The sequence below is a fragment of the Amblyomma mixtum genome, chromosome 1, assembly GCF_055824585.1.
Source record: "Amblyomma mixtum isolate Tamu chromosome 1, ASM5582458v1, whole genome shotgun sequence".
Lineage (NCBI taxonomy): Eukaryota > Metazoa > Arthropoda > Arachnida > Ixodida > Ixodidae > Amblyomma > Amblyomma mixtum.
The window spans coordinates 106,514,604-106,533,639 of NC_143012.1; the positions used below are offsets into that span (position 1 = coordinate 106,514,604).

The window sequence follows — 19,036 nt, forward strand, 5'->3', positions numbered from 1 at the left end:
TTTAAAAAGCCATATGCATCTAGTAGGCTTATGAATTCTTGTTGTGCTGCTGAATGACATAGCGTATCAACATTCAAATCACCCGATGAAAATAATACTTGCTGGTTTGTTGTTACGTAATCAAACAGGCTTTCGAGAACGTCTAGGCACCCTCTCAAATTTCCATCAGGAGGACGGTACAGAACGGCATATACATGATTCCCTCCTTCAACTGTCAGGATTTCAATATCTGCGGTAGAAACTGTGAATTGTTTGTTTTCTTTTGCATATATGTTTGTTCTATTTTATGCCCAAGTCAGCATTATAAAAATGGTGTGAAGTTTGTTTTAATTGCATCCTGCCATATTGTATTGAGATGCTCACTTGCCAATGCCAAAATCATTATAGGTCCTGGTTGTATCACAGTCGCTGCAGGAAATCAAATGTTACTTTTTAGCACATATCAATCTTCTCTGATATTGCATTACTTTCTTCGTTCAAATTGATGACAGAGCGCTTGCTTTCTGCTTATTTCTTATACTTTCAGGATATGATCATGAAAGCTTGGCAGCCTGATCAGAACTGAAATATCAAGTGAGGGCATTTCATTAGTGCATGCTCCCTGCTCTATTCAAGCAGTTCATTTAAGTGGCATGTGTAAGTTTGTTTTTGGCTAATAGTTGATTGTGTAACTTTAATGTTCTCACTTTTAGTAAATTCAATTTTCAGTTTAGGAGTTTGATAGGTCTTGTTTAATATGTTTAATATACTATGGATCTGCTGTGAAGCTCAAAGCTGTCAGCGAATTCCTCCAGGCAATTTTCCTAACCACTTCAAGCAAATTACCTAATAATGGCTGTATCACTTTTTTTGAGGGGCTGATTAGATTTTGATGTCAGTGAGGATAACTTACGTGATGAAAATAGTAAATTTGGTTGATGTGAAAAAGCACAAATAGCTGTCGGTAGGTCATACAAAGCTTCCATCAAAATTATTGTTGAAGTTGAGTAAACATAAACTGAAGCCTTCGAGTTTTGGTATGTTTCTATCAATAATCAACTTTATTCAGCATTTTTTGTCCTGAACAACAGAAAAGAAATGCTAGGGTAGGAGCAAAAAGCTACAAACTCAGTAGCTTGACGGGGTTCCCACCCCTAATTGACAAGGCCCAACAGACTGTCACGTTATTACATTATATATATATATATATACACACACACATGCAGGACAATTCAACGCACAGAAATTACGCACAGAATGTTTGATATGTATTTCAATTTTTCTTTTTCAATGGCAACACGTACAATCCTAAAAGAAATTGCATTTATAAAAGCACACAATGAGGTCATAATTTCATCATTTGTTCAGAGTGAGGTTGATGTTGAGGAGCCTGCAGGGCACAGTTACTCTTTGATGACTGTAAATGATGTGGAGGAGGTGGAGAAGAGCCTGAAAAATTCGGAGGCAGCTCGCATGCAACTACATCGGTGGCACCATTGTGCTCTACAGCAAATATGCTGAAGCATCTTCTCCATGACTCCGTGGGTGTTAACTACGGTTTGCATGGACAGAAGGGGAAGAAGGCTTTAGTGAGCATGGAGCTCTTCAAGGTTATTGTTGGTGAGTGTAGCGAGTCAAGAATAGAAAGTCGGTCTCAGCCATGCTCAGTTTAAAGAGAGTGTTTATCTGAAACATGAGTCACTATATTAAACATAGAAATTTGCATGCACTACCATGATTTGTTAAGACATCCCTGGTCGCATCTTGTGTAGCGGATAGTGATAAGGCAGTATGGTGCAGGTAATAAACAGAACACAAGTCCCAATAAACCTTTCTGGCAAGTGCACATTACATTTTAGCTTTGTGCACAAATGTTTTTAAAAGGCTTCTTGTAGGCTAGTTTATCTGTGCAATTGAGTTATTTACCTTGACAGCTGCTCATAGAAAGGAACATGTTATTTTATGGATATTAAGCAAGTTTTTACTGTTCACTTTGGGAGGTATAAAGCATTTTATGGATGGGAGCCCTACTTTCTATTAACCTGATTTAGTAAAAAAAATAGCAGGGTAACTAATCTAGGCTGAAGTATGCCAATTATTTCTGCAATATCTGACTACTGCAGAGTGAAAATGATTACGTGAGGAGCACTTGTTTCATCACTACAGATGCAAGAAGAGTGTAGCAGGACCAGCTAGTATTCCTTTTGTCTGACACTTGTGCAGTGAAGGTGAATAGTGGGCTTAGACATAGATATGGAAGAGCACAGCACAGCTGAGAAAAGTAGAATGGGGAGTTCATGACAGCTGCATGCAATCTACGTTTTGCCTGGTTAAAGCTGACTACAGGCATTTGTTTGTTCATTCATTCTTACTGTGGGGGTTAGTATGTTACACAAGTAAGCTAAACTGGGCTAGTCGGAGCAATTGCATCTTCGAAAAACGTAGCGCGAAACACAAGACACAGGTAAGGTGAAGACAGGACACGAGCGCTTCTCACGACTAAATTTTTTATTAGGAAGGATAACAGAATATATACCATAGATATGGAGGCGAAGAGAAAGAAGGAAAAAAAACAAAATAACAACTCAAAAAACAAGAACAAGACGAGGAGATAAGAGGCCGGCGATTGAAGAATGTACATAGCATAGCAACATAAAAACACGTGCACAGTTACTTGACAACCGATTGGAGGTAGACAATCTCACTTTTTGTTAAGGCGATCGATGCGTCACTAATACACTCCCCCCCCCCTTTCGCGATAGATATGGATATTTTATTTTGTTTTTTTTCCTTCTTTCTCTTCGCCTCCATATCTATGGTATATATTCTGTTATCCTTCCTAATAAAAAATTTAGTCGTGAGAAGCGCTCGTGTCCTGTCTTCACCTTACCTGTGTCTTGTGTTTCGCGCTACGTTTTTCGAAGATGTTAGTATGTTACGAGAGTAATCTGTCAATATGATTGGTTTTTCATGTTTATTTTGCCTTTCTTAAGGCAATATGAAGATATGTTACAGCTTATAATGTGACATACCTATTGTAGAGTCTGTCCGGAAAAATCCCAATACGTATTCAGCGTCAGACATGCGTGTTCGTTCTGCAGTTATGACTTGGCTCAAAAACTGCCAGGCACGTTTGAACACCCTAGCGAAGAGGTAACTGCTTCTGTGTATAGTGTTCAGGGCAAACCTGTTTCCAATACTATACATTTCTCTAAGTATGGGATATCTAGATAATTTATTATCTGTAATTACTGCAATCCCACGAGAAATTTTTGTAGGGTGGGGACAGGAATACAAGAAGAAAAAAATAGAAGTACAGGTGCCAAAGTTCAGGCACCACTCATTGGCAGTAAGCAAAGAAAAAGAAACATACTACAGCTACTACAACCAGTCAGTAGCAAATGCCTTTTAAACCAAATGAAAAATGTAACATAACACAGCAACGAAGTAGTTATTAGCAAAACTTAGACTTCTAGTGAGTGACGCCAGAGATTGCAGTAAACTGTGTTGTTGTTAGTTAACCAATTGCACTCTTTTATTGTGCTTGGAAAAAAGGAAACATTTAAAGCAAATATTACATGGGTAAACAGGGAAGGGAAAACTTTATTTACACTAACGGTTTTTCCTGCGGTTTGGGGGCATCTTCAGAGACGTCTTGGTTCTACCCCCAGGAGCCTTCTCTGTCGAAGTCGTCCGCCTCTAATCAGTGGTCGGTTGCCCTCAGTCCAGGGCTCCGCTGGCCACTGCCGCCCGTTGAGCTCGCTGTACCAGACCTTGTTGGTCTTCACAGCGGTCGCTGGACAGCAGAGTCTCCCACTGCTCCGCACTCGGGTTTTGTATTTTGGGGACCACGTCTATGTTTTGGCAGGCCCATGTGATGTGGTATAGAGTAGGTTTTTCGTCGCACCAGGGACATGCATCCGTGTATCGTAGGGTGCATTTTGTTTAGTATATGTAGGTTTGGGAAAGAGCCTGTTTGTAACTGTCTCCAAGTGACAGCTTCCTCTCTGCTGAGAGATTTGTGCGGTGGGGAATATCGCATTCTTCTGCCTCTATAGTTTTGTAGTATGGCCGAGTATTCCTTGGGTACTGGCGCGAGTTCCGCGGTCTCGTCGGATGCTCGGAAAGTAATGTATCCTCGAGCTATCCTGTCGGCCTCTCGGTTCCCTGCCACACCCGTGTGCTCCGGTACCCACATAATTTTGTGTCGGATCTTGTCGTTTTGTTCTTCCTGGTTTTTAATTCTGTCGCTCGCTGCGAGGAGTATACGGAGCGCGTAACGACCTATCCTGCCATTCATGTAATTTCGGCAGGCTGTTTGAGAGTCCGTGAGTATTGTTAGTGACCGCCCGGTTCTATAGCCCTCCGCCACCGCTAGAGCAACGGCTACTTCCTCGGACTCTGCAGCTGTGCAGCCTCGGAGAGACGCGCTGGTCATTTCGCGTAAAGACGAATTGACCGCAGCCGCTACAGAGATTTTGGTATCTCCTCCTCTCCAAGACGCGTCTGTATACACGGTCGTGGCTTGAGGAGAGTATGTTTTCTCGATGAATTCGACCCTCGCTTCTCTTCTGCCTCGATGGAGGTTGGGATCCATGTTTTTTGGTATTGGCGCTACCTTGAGGGTCTTGCGAAGCTCGTCGGGGATCGTTGCCGTCCTCGACATTTCTCGCATCTGCTCGCGGTATCCGAGCCTCTGCAGGCGCGCTCTTCCTGTCGTCGTTTTCAACAGCCTGAGTTTTTGCGACTCAAGCTGCGCCTCTCGTAGCTCCTCAAAGGTGTTATGTAATCCCAGGGCCATGCGTTTTTCTGTAGACGTGTTGCGTGGTAGTCGGAGCGCTGTCTTGTACGCTTTGCGTAGCAGGGCATCCGCTTGTTGTATTTCATTTTTGTTGAGGCACTGGTAGGGTAGGCTGTACGTGATTCGACTAACTACTAGGCTTCTGACTAGTTTTAGTGTGTCCTTTTCAAGCATGCCATGTCGCCTGTTGGTGATGCGGGTGATCATGCGTGCGACTTGTAGCGTTGTTGCTTTCAGTAGGGTCTGTCGTTGAAACGGCGTCGATGCTAGGCGTCGGCGTTGTCGACAAGGTTAGCGGCCCATGCTCTCACGATGTCGACCTGGGTGGCTCGTTAGGGTTAGCGGGCCGGCGCCCGCTTTATAACTTTCAAGTCCGGTAGAAAGCCGGAAACTGGTCCTACCGCTTGAAATTTCTATCCTGGGGATCCAGCACTTGAAATCTTTCCGTTCCGAAGAAAATCCGGTGGCGAGAATGATTCGGTCCGGTCGAATTTGGTCAAAATGTGCGGAACCGATGCGACGCGCGTCCGCTTGCTTGAACCGCCATGTAGCGTCTCCCCTGGGTAAACAGGGGTAATGAATCAAACACATCTCTTGTGTAGTCTGGTAAATAGACATTTATTTTCTTCGTGAGATTTCAACTTTATAAACTCAAAAAAGAACAATTGAGAAGGTAGGGTACCACATAGCACATCATTAAACTGCCATTTGCTACTGCATAAGAACAGGGTTAATACTGTTCACGGCAATTTAAGCGATTTCCAAAAAAAAAACTTTCTACACAAATTGTTGACTTTCGACTGCTCTCCGTCACTCCAGTTGTGTGCTGTACTACATTCTGATGAAGTAGAACAAAAGGCGGGTTTGCTTCTTCAAAGATGTTTCTTTTTTGTTTTGGTATAGGGAGCGTTTATTGAAGATAATTAAAAACGTGTCCTGGCTTTGTTTATTTTAGGTATTGCTGACTTAAAAAATAAACATCTAAAAAATGGCTCATTGTAAAATGAAATACAAATATAAAGAATATTACATCCAGTGCAGTCGTGTCAACCATTTAAACAGGGTGTCAGCAAAGCAAGATGCTTGTCTCGAGTTCCAGTTAACAGCAAAAGCTAGTTTGTGCGTGTATGATTAGCAATAATCAAGACCTGGCTACCTGTGATGCCCGCTGCTTTGCAGCTTCTGCCTGTGGGCTGTGCATACGAAACATCGCTTTGTTGAAATGCGTGCAAGTTGCCTTCCTACGATCATAAACACAGCGTTCCAACACAAAAAAAACGTGTCGGTCTAGTTTGGTATTTAATAAGTGTGGTGTTCGTTTGGGCTTTTTCAGTTTATTTTTAATTGCTTCCAGTTTCCAGGGGGAATAGGTGCCCGACAAAGATGTGCTGCAAGGCAGCGGCGTCACCGTTTGCACAAGTAGTGCGACTGCAATTCAGCATACTCTAGACCAAGTAGCACATTAATTGGCTCTGTTATTACCTCACATTCTATTCATATGTATGCAGGCATCTCGGTGAGAGTTGTGTCCTGCTCAAGGCCGAAGCAGAGAATGGCAGTCACGTTCATTGCTTTTCTGGTAAGCTGGTTCAAATACATTTCATTTTTATTTATTCCCACCCTTCCGCATCTAGGAAGGCATCGGGTTGCATAGTCGGATCTGTGCCTTCATTTCCCTGTGGCTAATGGTGGTCTGCACCATCGTACTGCTGTAATGAGGAGAGCTGCCTGCTAATTCTAATGAACATTTTATAACGATCCAGCAGTGAATGCGCAAAATGATAATCAAAATAGCCCTTTTTTTGCCACTTTGATATATGCTGTATGTAAATATTTGTTTGAGTGGCCTAGTGGCTGAACTGATTTTTCTGCTCTCTCGACCACAGATGGTTTTCCATGTGGTGTTTTAAGGTGTTTTAGAGTGGTGCTTTTCAGTTTCGTTCAGTTTGTAATGGCGTTTTTTTGTTGTCGTAAAACTTGGTTGCATAGTCAGTGGTCTTCATACTGAAGTTACAATAAAAACATTTGTGTAAGTAATTTATGGTACTGCGTTCTACATGTTACTGAAAGGGATTGGCAGTTTGAACTTTAATGCCATCGGCTTATTCTTAAAATTCTACTTGAGGTTGCTTTGGAAAGAGTAGGAGACGGGGGGGGAATTGGGCTTTTTAATCGGTACTAGACTTAGATACCATGTATTCAGAGGGGATTGGGGAAAATGGGCTGATGGTAGAGATAAAGCAGGACAAGATGTGGCACCCTCTGGAAAGTGGCGAAAATTCGTCTGCAAGTGATTGGGAACAAACGGACGTGGGAGAAGCCTCCACGAGGCGCCAAATGCGTCTGAGTGGCATGAGAGTGTTTGACAGCTGTCGCCATCTGTCGCATACGCCTGTCACTAACATCAACTGTGCATGCGCGATAGGAGCTGGTAGTTCATTTTCAACCAGTGGAGCTAGAGGAGGACAGGGGCGCATGCACAGGTCGGCCTTGTGAAAAAAGGCGGATTCCATCAGTGATTTCCTGCTTTAGATTTTTGTTGCGTCTGTTTGGGTTCCACCTCGTTACTGTGCGACTGTTGTCTATGACTATCGTGCCTATTTTTTAATGCAGGTATTTCGATTCTCCTAAGGCATTCCCTGCTTAGGACCATGCAGTGCAAGCCTCCAGGGTAATTCTGTTACATCGTGGACTGCTGGGGTGCCCAAGATACGAGCATCTCACATGAAGTGGAAGTCCGCATCTATTTCTGTTCAGGCTGGCTATTTCTACATCAGTGCTTTAAGTTAAAACTGCCGAACTTCTCCTTCTTGCCTAGTCTTTTAGGCAATAAAACCTTTGTTCACGGAAGTAAATGCGCTGTGTTAGGTTTCTTACACTCAGTCATGCATAGAACAATGGCTCCACTGGCTGTACAAGTCAAGTCATCAAGTTGCCATGTATTGGTCAAAGTTTTCAGTTACTTTGCATGTCTACATCAGTTGCGACTAAAGCTGTTTTCTGCCTTTGCCAGAAGCTCTCGTGACAACACTATTTTTCAGTCTAGCATATTGAAAGGCTCTTTGGCAAAATGATTTTAATTGGGTTTTTTAACAAGTTCCGATATTGTATAGCCACCCAAATCTAACTAGTTAACAGTTAACCTGTGAAGAGATCAAGACTAAGCAGAGGCTCACCAAGCTGTTGCCTAATTTTGACCTATCCACAAGTTTGATCCACGCAAAGGCGCAGCTAGGGCAAGGAAAATGGCCATCGTGCACGCTAGTTAGAGATTTGGGTGACTGTACGCGTGACTAAATTTCAAGGCGGAAGCCTTTAATGTCTCATCGTTGTAAGCAGCTGTTGTCGACAGAAATGTCACGCTTTTCAATTGGTCGAAACGGTCGTGACGTCACAGTGCGCGAATTTCAAACGGGGCCAATTGTACTTTGGCTAGTAACCATGCAACCAATTGAAGGGATCGTATAGTGATGCTCCAAGTAAGTGCGACTGAGTTTAGTTAATTGCTTAATTACCCAATTACCCTAATAAACATTTTCTAGTCGGGCCATATGAATAAATAAAACCGAGTAGGAAATTGGTCGAGCTCGGGAATCGAACCCCAGTCTTCGGAGTGCGAGACGAGCACGCTATCCACTCCGTCATGCCAGCTCAATGGTTTGGAGTGAACAAAGGTGCGTCTAGTGAATACGGTGTCTTCACTCACTTCCATCCTCCTCCCTTTCCTTCAAACAAGGTTTAGGTGTCCACCCAGTTATAAGAGACAGATACATTTCCTTTCCTCAAAAACCAGTTTACCGACGAGCGAGGCGTAGAACCGAATGGGCGATGGCGTTCTATGGACTTCCTAGCAGCGTTGCAAGACGCTGTCGCGTTCCACTCTTAGAGGCGAAGCTTAACATCTTAACCACACATCAGTGACCGCACATTAGGTCAAAAAAGTGCCCCCTTGAATTCTGACGGGTGTCCATCCAGATATGTGAGACAGTTACTGCGTAATTTCCTTTCCTCAAATAGAATTTTCATTTTCTTCATTACGGGCCCTCTTTGTCTTTCTTCTTTCACTCCTACTTCCTCCCTTCCTCTACGCTGCGGTTCAGGTGTCCGCCGAGATGACAGAATTACTGCGCCATTTCCTTTCCTCAAAATCCGTTGCGTTCAAAGGTCAAATCGCGTTCCGTGGACTCCCTGGCAGCGCTACAACACGCTGTCGCGTTCCACTCCTAAAGGCGAAGCTTAAGGTTTGGTTTATGCTTGCGGCGGCTAGAATTTCTTTGGAGGAGAAATTCTAGAGGCCCGTGTACTGTGCGATGTCAGTGCACGTTAAAGAACCCCAGGTGGTCGAAATTTCCGGAGCCCTCCACTACGGCGTCTCTCTATAGCCTTAGTCGCTTTGGGACGTTAAAACCTCATAAACCAAACCAAACCGAAGCTTAAGAGTCATTAATAAGCAGTTAATTAGTATTCAGGCATTCATCAGTAATTAACCATTAATTAGTGATTTGTCACCACTTAGTGAATTTTTATTAGTCATATGCCTGAATGGCCAATATTTATTTATTTATTTATTTATGTACTTATTTATTTATGTACATACTGCAGACCATTGTTAGCTCCAAGCAGGAAGGGCAGGTTCACAAAAAGCCAAATTATAGCAACAAAAATACAACAATACAGCAACAATAATGTAGTAAAACAACAATACAGCAGTGCAAGACAAAGCATAAAATACATAATACGCAATATCAAACATGGCTGAGGAACGCGTCTGATTTTTCATAGGTTCGGTTAATGAGTTCCAGTCGGATATGGTGAGTGGGAAAAAAGGAAAACTAGTACGAGTTAGTCCGGGCAGAATGTGGTTTCAAAAGAGCTTTGTGATAGTGTCGTGTATTCCATGTTGGTATTGGGGAAAGATAAGCAGAAGGGTCAAGTCTGAATTTATTGTTGAGAAGCAATGAATTAAAATCTAAACGAAAATTTCTTCTTATCTGTAGTTCTTCAATACCGTTAGCCCGCATCAAGTCTGAGGGGGAGTCAATGGGTAGATATTTTGAATATATGAATCTAATTGCTTTCCTTTTATGCAAGCATATTCAAGCTTGGGTCTAATTAGAGGCAGCAGTAGTGCACCAAAAGGTGTATGCATGGCTTACTGCAGTGATCAGGGATAGATTTAGCAAAAAAACTAATTCTAGGGGAGGGCTTGAATAGGGCTTCAAATGTTCTTGCAAGATGTTTTGTAGCCAACTTTTAGCGCCACGTTAGCACAGCTACAGAAAGGCTTCAGGCTTTCCACAGTAAATAACATCTTCAACTAGACTTTGTTAGGGATGACCGAAAAGGGAAGGGGGAGCGAGTAAGAACACTCCACGCACACACAATTTTTTGGGAATAAAAACGGATATATTGTAGTTACAATTCAAGTTCGCGCACTTCAAAAGGGTTCGCTCTGTCTTACGTCCGCTCAGGATAGGATAACTTTATTCGGCTCTAGCACAAGGTTTTTTTATGTGGTCAGATGAGTCCATCCGCAACGGTCGGTTGCCCCTATTCCAGGGCTCCGCTGGATGCTGCCGTCAGCTGAGCTCGCCGTATCAAACCGATCTGGTCATCGCGGCAGTCGCTGGAGAGCAGACCCTCCCATTGCTCTACACTTGGGTTTTGTATAACTGGGACGATGTCGACTTTTTGACATGCCCATGTGATGTGATACAGTGTAGGTTTTTCATGGCACCACGGACAATTGTGTGCGTAAAGTGTGGGGTGAATTTTACTTAGTGTGTTTAGATTTGGATATGACCCCGTTTGAAGTTGTCTCCATGTGACAGCCGCTCAGATCGCTCGCGCACCTCACACTCTCGCTGCGCTTCCTGCCGCCGACGCTGATGAGTCGACGCGCCGCTCGCGAAAACACGAACATCACAAACACAAACGGCGTCCTGACGGCGCCGGGAAGAAATGGAAGAGGATAGGCAGGCGACGCGGTGAACACCCCGGACCGACCAACGCACCGAGCCAGATTCACTGAGCCTCTTGAGTCGAGGGGACGACTGCCGCCGTCTCGACGGGGGTAGGCGCCCATGAGAAATTGCGTCGTACGATCGCTTACAACTTCTACAAGACTTGCGCATGGTCTTGCTGAGAGGTTTATTAGACCTTTCTACACTGCCTGCCAAGACACGAATTCTGTTTGAATACAACGGAAAATTTGTGACGGACTCCGCTCTGAACGGTTTAATCTGTGTGCAACAAAGCACCAAAGCTCCGAACTCCAACGAAGCGCACAGGTGCAGCAAGAATAATACGGAGCACGCGAAAGGCGGCCAAGCTACCAGAAACTGCATCTAAGCGCCACCTTTCAGCGCACCAGAGGCTCCCCTGGCTATCCGCGCGCAGCGAGAGTGCCTGCCGCCGAGCCCCCCTCTTTGCTGCAACCCTGCCGTTATCAGTGTTCGAAGATGCTGAGCTGGTTCGGGCAACACGTAATGCCAAAACGGCCGTCTTGCGCCCATTTACAGTGCGCGCCGCTCCTCGATGCGAGAAACAGGGCCACGCAGCGCATGGCGCTGTCAGCAGAGTATCAGCCGATCATAGAGCAAGGGATTGCATGCTGATGAAAAACTGTAGCGCTCGAGACGAGGACACAACGAAGACGACAACACATGCGCTAACTTTCAAATGAATCTTTATTCAATGCACAAACAGTTTTTAAATACTGCGCAAGCATCAAAATATCTTCCCACGAGCCTATCACACCGCAAGTCACTTTTCACATTTTGTACAAGCCATCAAGAAAAATCATCTCCTTTGATAAATATACAAATGGGATGCTTACACAGTACGGATTTGTCATCTTACATAGTTTTGCCAGTTTATCTGGGGCCGAAAACACTACCTGAACGCCTACTCGCTGACCTATCTTTTTTAGATTATGGGATATTCTGTGCATGTACGGAATTACTGCTATTTTCATACATTTCTCAGGCAGAGTTTGACATTTGGATTTATTCTTACGAATCATCCCCTCAGCGACTGACACCAAAATGGCGTTAAGATACCCAGCCTCTTGTAACCGTTTTACCTGTTCCTGAAAACTACTGTTCACCTGGTGCCCACCTGGTGAGGAATGTAAACCAGATGCCTGCATGCCGAAGTTCGATGAATGCCTGGTGATTAACAAAAGCAGGAAACAGCTAACACGGGAGATTGTTGAAGGAAGACGAATAAAAAACTTAGAAGATAGGTGTGTAAGCATCCCGTCTGTATCTCTATCAGAGAAAGAGATGATTTTTCTTGATGGCTTGTACAAAATGTGAAAAGTGACTTGCGGTGTGATAGGCTCGTGGGAAGATATTTTGATGCTTGCGCAGTATTTAAAAACTGTTCGTGCATTGAATAAAGATTCAGTTGAAAGTTAGCGCATGTGTTGTCGTCTTCGTTGTGTCCTCGTCTCGAGCGCTACAGTTTTTCATCATGAGCAACCAACTCGCCCAAACATCCACCCTGATTGCATGCTGCATGCTGTGATGTTGATAGGCCTGCGGAAAAAGTGGGTCCGTGCTACCGGCGCCATCTCGCCGCGTCCAAGCGGCAGCCAGGCGTTCCTCTCCTCCAATCAGGTCACGCCACTGGCCAACGTTCGGATTGGCTCGAGCCGACGCTAGTGAGGAGGAGTAGGAAGGGTCTGCGCCGGCGAGCCAGGATGACTCGTTGCAAGCCGTGCCATGGCGGCGAGTCTGGGCTTGCTTTGCGCAACGGCGGGCACACCTCTCCGGTTTCCAGAGAGGCCAGCGGAATGAGGGTCCAGGCACAACAGCACCCCCGCCGCCAGACAATGCGCCACGAAGACGAGCTGCTTCCGCGTGGCTCGGATGCGGGGCGCGCTCGAACACCAGGCCGCTCCAAGTTCTCGTCCAGCATTCAGCCGCAGGTGGCTCCAGGCTGCTTTCCGTGACCAGGCCCCGCTCGTCAGGACAGGTTCGCTGTTCCTCCGCCTTGTCGCCCAGGTGTCTGGACCAGCTTCGCTCACTCCTTCAGAAGAGCTTGCTTCTCAGGCAACACCCAACACGAGCAAGTGCCCTCTGTCACCCGTCAAAACACCAGACTTCAAGGTCACAAAACTCTGCTGGCTATATTTCTGGCCTTTTTTTGCTCCCTCTCCAACAAGAGACGTATGTGGGATACCAGAACTCTAAAGTAATAACTCAAACAAGTGTCAACCACACGTAACACACGGAATGAAATGTATTCAAAATAAATTTGGTCCCTTGAGATCACTGGGGTAGAAAAACACTCAGCTGAGGCCGCAAATGACAAATTTTCTCCGATCTACGAGCGAACATGACAGCTGTTCGCTAAGTCACGAGGAGGTAGAAAGGCTAACTCGCTTCTAACGGACGTCAAACAATACTAGCTACCTCTGTCTCTCCTCACTTCCAGTTTCTACGGGAGGGAAGACAAGAACGAGTCATTTTCTCTCACGGACAACTTGTCCCTCTCCTTACGCTTCTCACGCCGGTCGCGGCGTTCAACTGAGAGTGCGCAATGCTTCCGGTTGGACCCTCCTTTCGTTTTCTTTGCTCGTGGTAGCAAGTGAGACCTTCCACGAGTCTTTAATTCCTTGCGCGCCCATTTTCCTTTCAGCCCGATGTAAGATTCGCTTTTATCCGGCCTAGTGAATAGCGTTAACTCGACTCAGGGCTGTCCATCGCGATAACTATGCTTGGCCGAGCGCTTATACGGTTTCTCTTTGCCAGATCTTGGTGCGATGCCACTACGGCACCGCACTATCTTGCGCTCCATGAGCCATACACACGTTTTCTCTGCGCGCGTGTGCCGCTTTCTGTGGAACCGCGGTTTGTCTCCAGCGGCTGCAGTGGAAAGTGAGAGCCTTCCTTAGAGCGCGTGGCTTTGCGCGTCATGCTCTCTGTGTACTGGCACCAAGATTCACCTTTGTCCCTTAATTTTTCGCCTCCTGGGCAACGCTCTCTTGTATCCTTCCTTGATACTCTTTCCCCCGCGAATGCTTGCACGATTTCTTTTTCCCGTTTATCCTATTGCCCGAATTGATCTGCCTAGGCAGACTTATGCGCGAGGCGTCGGACTTGGCTGCAGTCATTTTGCCGGTGACGCTGATTCGTCCGGTAGCGGAAAACCATTTTCGCGCGCTTGCCCTTTCTCTCTCTTCGGCGGCATCACTCTTTCTTATGCCTGCCTCTCATCTTTCGGTGGCAACTCTCTTTACTGTGCTTGCCTTTCCTCTCCTTTCGGCAGCACCACTGTTTCACCTGTTTGTCGAGAACCTTGTGGTGATAGTTCACTTTCCTCAACCGGCGCTTCCTTTCCTTCAGGTAGCAGCTTTCTATCTTGAGCTTTCCTTTTTCTCCCGTGGAAGCGCATGCTGCTACTGTCGCCTAGGTTGCTGCTCTCTCATAATATTGCTCTGTCAGCCGATTCACGAGCACTACCTGGCTCACGTCTGTCTTTGGAGCCTTTACTACATTCTTCTTCTTCACCATATGAAAACGGCACATACCCACGCGGGGGGATTGGCCAAGATACGGTGGTGAATGCCAAGGAAAAAAAAAACAGGAAAAAAAAGCTAAGGGAAACAGTAGAATGTTTGAAATTAGAAAATATGTATGAATTGTTTAAAATCTTTAATAAAGAAACAAATTAGATATTTCAGGAATAAAATAAAATACGCTTTTTGGACATTCGGTGGAATTTTATATTTAACAGGGTAACCGACCAGTTGCGAGTATGTAATCATGAAGGTAGCCGCAAATAGTGCTTAACGAGAATCCCGTGTTGCTCGCACCAAACGAGAGTAGAACGGGTAGAGGAGTCCTAACCTCGAAAGAGGGACTTCCAAATACTGTTTTCTCTGAAATGCGAACCGCCAGCAAGAGAGGAGATAATGGTCAATTGTTTCAGCTTCTCTGCATGTGTCAATAAGGTTTGTCGTAGCGAACCCGCATCTGCATAAGTACAAGTTGAGGTGGGGGATTCTGCATCGCAAAAGCGTCATGGACACTTCACACCGCCTTGTCTTACATGAACGGGCATTGCATCGGAACTTTAAATGTTGAAAGTCCACGGTATTCAGCAACGGATCACCCAAGCTGGCTGATATATGTTGGAATCGCTGGAAACGGGAGGTCTCCAACATAATAAGGTGCGGTACGGGATATATTACAGGGGCAGTGAGAGCTGACCTTGCCAATAAATCGGCCACCTCGTTGAAGTAGATTCCCGAATGACCAGGTACCCAAGACAAAGCGGACCTCCCTTACTGTGCGCGGAACAAAAAACCTAAGGGAACGCATCAATAGAGAGGTGCCGGAAGTTTGGAGTGAGACTAAAACTGAAAGGCAGTCTGCAAGGATGAGTACCCGTGCTACATGCGACGGAATTTTAAGAAGAGCCAAACCAAGTGCCAAAATCTCTGCAAAGAATATGTAATCCGGGATACGAACGGAATAGCTGAAAGCCAGATCCTGTGAATATATCCCAATTGCCGCCTTCTCACAGCTCCCGGAAGCATCAGTGGAGAGAACAGCATGATGAGGAAAATGCTGTAAGCGCTCAGCCAGAAGACCATTTAGGATATTTGCGGTCATGTGTTTTGCAAGGGACGGAAAGATATGGTAGTAAAAGAAGACGGGATCAGCTTGCGTGTCAGCAACTCGTTGCAAGGAGGTCAGATCGACCTGAAGCGGGGCCAACAGGTTCTGCGTAAACCTAACTTGAGGGAGCTGATAACGTGGCCAATGAGAAGAGAAAAACAGGTGTGGGTGGGATAGGAAAATGGGAGTATTAACACCGCGGGCCGGGTCAAAGTACCTGAGGAAAGTACGCACCGTGAGTAGTTGGAAGAGGGAATATAGATCGGGAATACGGGCTTCCAGGTAAAGGAGAGCATTGGAAGGCGATCTTGGGAGCCCTAGGCATAGCCGTAGGGCACGCCTTTCCAGTAAGGCTAAAGGCTGCAGCTTATAGTTTGCGCCGACAGAGAACAAGACGCAACCGAACTCCAGAATTGGTCTCATATAAGCCTTATAGAGAAACAGTAAGGTGTCGCGACGCATGCAAAAATTTTTATTGCCTAGCCGTATCAGCCGGCCTAGAGAGCACGTTCGCCTTTAATAACAGTATTTATTCTTAATATGCTGGCGCCAGTCAAAACCTGGGTCGTAAGTGACACCTAGGTATTTAACCGACTCCACCTGCGGAATTGCGGTGGAACGGTAGACTAGCGAGATGCACAAAGGGGTGGACATTAAGTGATTTCAAGAGCAGACAGGTATGCCTGCAAAGACTGGTAAAGAGCATGAATATTCTTTTCTGAGGCGAAAAAAGCTATGTCGTCTGCGTATACAAATACTGTAATGTTGGGATGAATGGGAATGTCTCGAACCAATATGTTAAAAAGCAGCGGTGACAGAACAGATCCTTGCGGCACACCTCTGGATTCGACATAGGTATTAAAGAAGGACCGTGTGTTCCACGCTGTCATAAGCCTTAGCAACATCAAGTGTCACCAAGGCCGATACTTCCCTCTTGCGCATTGAAAGTCTGATTCGGCTTTCTAGATCCACATGCGCGGTCCAACTGGAACAACCCCGACGAAAGTCAATCTGCGCAGAGCTGAGGCCATTTACGGCATTGACATGTTTTGTGAGGCGACTATGTACTACACTTTCGATCAATTTGACTAAATTTGAGGTTAAAGCAATTGGCCGTATATTGTCTAATTGAAATCCTCTGCATTCTTCAAAAGCAAAATTATTTTCGCAATCTTCCAACTCTGAGGAATCCGCGTGTTTTCCAATGACGCGTTGACGATATCTAGAAGATGAGTGGTGAAGTCTTGCGCTAAAAAATCTTCAACATACCCACAGTAACCTCATCAGATCCCGGGGCAGCAGACTGCATTGAAGAAACAACTGGTAAGAGCTCCGACACATCAACCTCAGTATAGTCCGAGCTTGGGGCGAGTGTGTGTAACGGTTCTGTTTTCTGCATCTGAAAACGCAAAGCCAGCCCCTGAGCGATTCGCTCAAGGTTTTGCTGAGCCTCCTGAGGAGACACTATTGACTTAGTGCGGTTGGCGGCCAGAAAGTTCTTAATGAGCGCCATGAACCTATACAGAGCCTTCCTATTCTGGGGACTTGAGAGATACGTATTTAAATTCTCATTATATACCTCTTTGGCTTTTTTGACAGTTCGTGTGAAAAATGCAGAGAACTTATAATTTATCCAATTAGCTGGGCTCTGATTATAGGAAAGGCTTTTCCAGGCAGCTTTGCGACGATGATAAGCTTCTCACACTCCTCCGTCCACCATGGAGACGGCTGTCTGTCAGGGGCTGTAGTGTACACGGAGAATACAGAATGCTCAGCAGCATGTTGCAGAGAGGAAATGAGCTACTGAGCTCTTTCTGCTCGACTCGAGCTAACTATAGGAAGTGAGGCAGACATTAATTTTTTGTACGAAATGTGATTACCAATTTCATTGTCGCCCCACTTTTTCTGAGGGGAGATGTTAGAATGTTAGAAGTTACTGGAAAGTGGTCACTATATGTACCCGAGTCCTCTGTTGACCATGCAGATACCCCAACCCCACGAGTAACTAATGTTAAATCTATGACTGAACGATAAACTCCTCGCATAAAGGTTACAGCTCCGGAATTGCAGCAGCGCACTGCATGCGTGGCCATCCATGACCAAAGAAGCTGGCCGCAGGAGTCTGAACTATTACCCCAGGTACTGTGGTGCGAATTAAAATCTCCTGCGATGACTATACTGTTTGCGTTGCTAAGTAAGCTATCTAAACTATCTGTCCTGTGAACGCCTACAGAGAAGTAGACGTTTGCAATAGTACTTTGGTGCACTGTGGAAGTGAGATGGCGACCGCCAACAGTTCACAGTCACGGAGCATAATTTTGTGCGAAATAGAGGCCCGGTGACACATTTTGCTAGAGACCATAGTTACTAACCCGCCGCCCCTGACGGTAACGCGATCAACTCTGAAAACACTGAAGTTTTTCATTGAAAATGATTCAAGTGGAGAGAGCCACGTTTCTTGCGAAAGAACTATGTCTGGATTATGTTTACGAAGAAGTAGTTCAAGATCTGGAAGGGAAGAAAGAAGAGAGCGGCAATTCCACTGAATAACTTTGAGACCCGCCATGATTATTGACTGAGGAAAGAGGCAGCAACAGCCTGTTCCAGCACATCAGACCGGGGGATTACTTTTGAAGGTCCTTTCTTTGTTTTGGGTTGCGGAGCAACAGTCTTCGAGGGTGAGGAAGGAGCTCGACGCTTCTGGGTAGGGCATAGCATTTCAACATCCGTGGAGCAAATATCGACGCTAGAGACACTGCCTGGAGCGGTGGTGGCAGCACAAGTTGGGAGAGATGCAGACGTCGCCGCCTGAACAGATGATTGAGGAAGCGCAGATTGGCCTGCAACTAGATGCGATAAAGCTTCAACAAAAGTGCTCAGCATTCGCTCGACGACCACAGAAAGAGCCTGTTCTGCTACGGACACTATAGAAGCAGTCACACTTGACTCGAGTTCTGCAACAGAAGATCGCGCACGGCTAGCGTATGAGTTATTCTTGCGGTCAAGATGTGCATAAGCATCTGCTCTCGAGCATCGCTTCACCTGGATTATATCTAGTAGGCTTTGCTCGTCAGCGCGTTTCGAACAGTTTTCATCATCAGCTGGGTGGTTGGAGTTGCAGAGGCAACACAGGGGCTGATCAGAGGCGCAGTTGTCAGCTGAATGACCTTGACCACAAAGACGGCAGCGCATCGCTGATTTGCACGCTTTACCACTGTGACCGAATTGCCAGGTACGCGCGAACCATTTATTTCTCTACTGCACCTGTAGACAGCAATAACCCCCACACCTGCATCTTGAAACTCTTCAAGTATTTCCTGCGGGGAAGATGCCGGGTCGACGCCACGAACAATGCCTTTGGAACAAGCGAGCTGTTCCGGGATGAAGGCTTTAACCGGCAATGAGTCAAAAACTTTTGCACTGTAGCAGGTCTGTGGCGCAAGCAATGTCAGAGGACTTGCAGACAATGCCTCTACGGCCGAACGGTCGCACCTCAGAGATCTGTAAATAGTGCTTGGTTAGAGACTTGAGCTCCTGCTGAAGAATTTTAGAGCTTTTAATCTTGATCATGCCCTCATCGATCGGTACGAGAGCGACAGGGATGACGTCAACTCCATTTTTCTGC

General features: G+C 45.7%; 1 pseudogene; it reads left to right on the forward strand.

Moving 5' to 3' along the window:
- LOC149367450 (uncharacterized) overlaps nucleotides 1-19,036 on the forward strand; it is a 38,663-nt pseudogene that overhangs the window by 6,135 nt on the left and 13,492 nt on the right.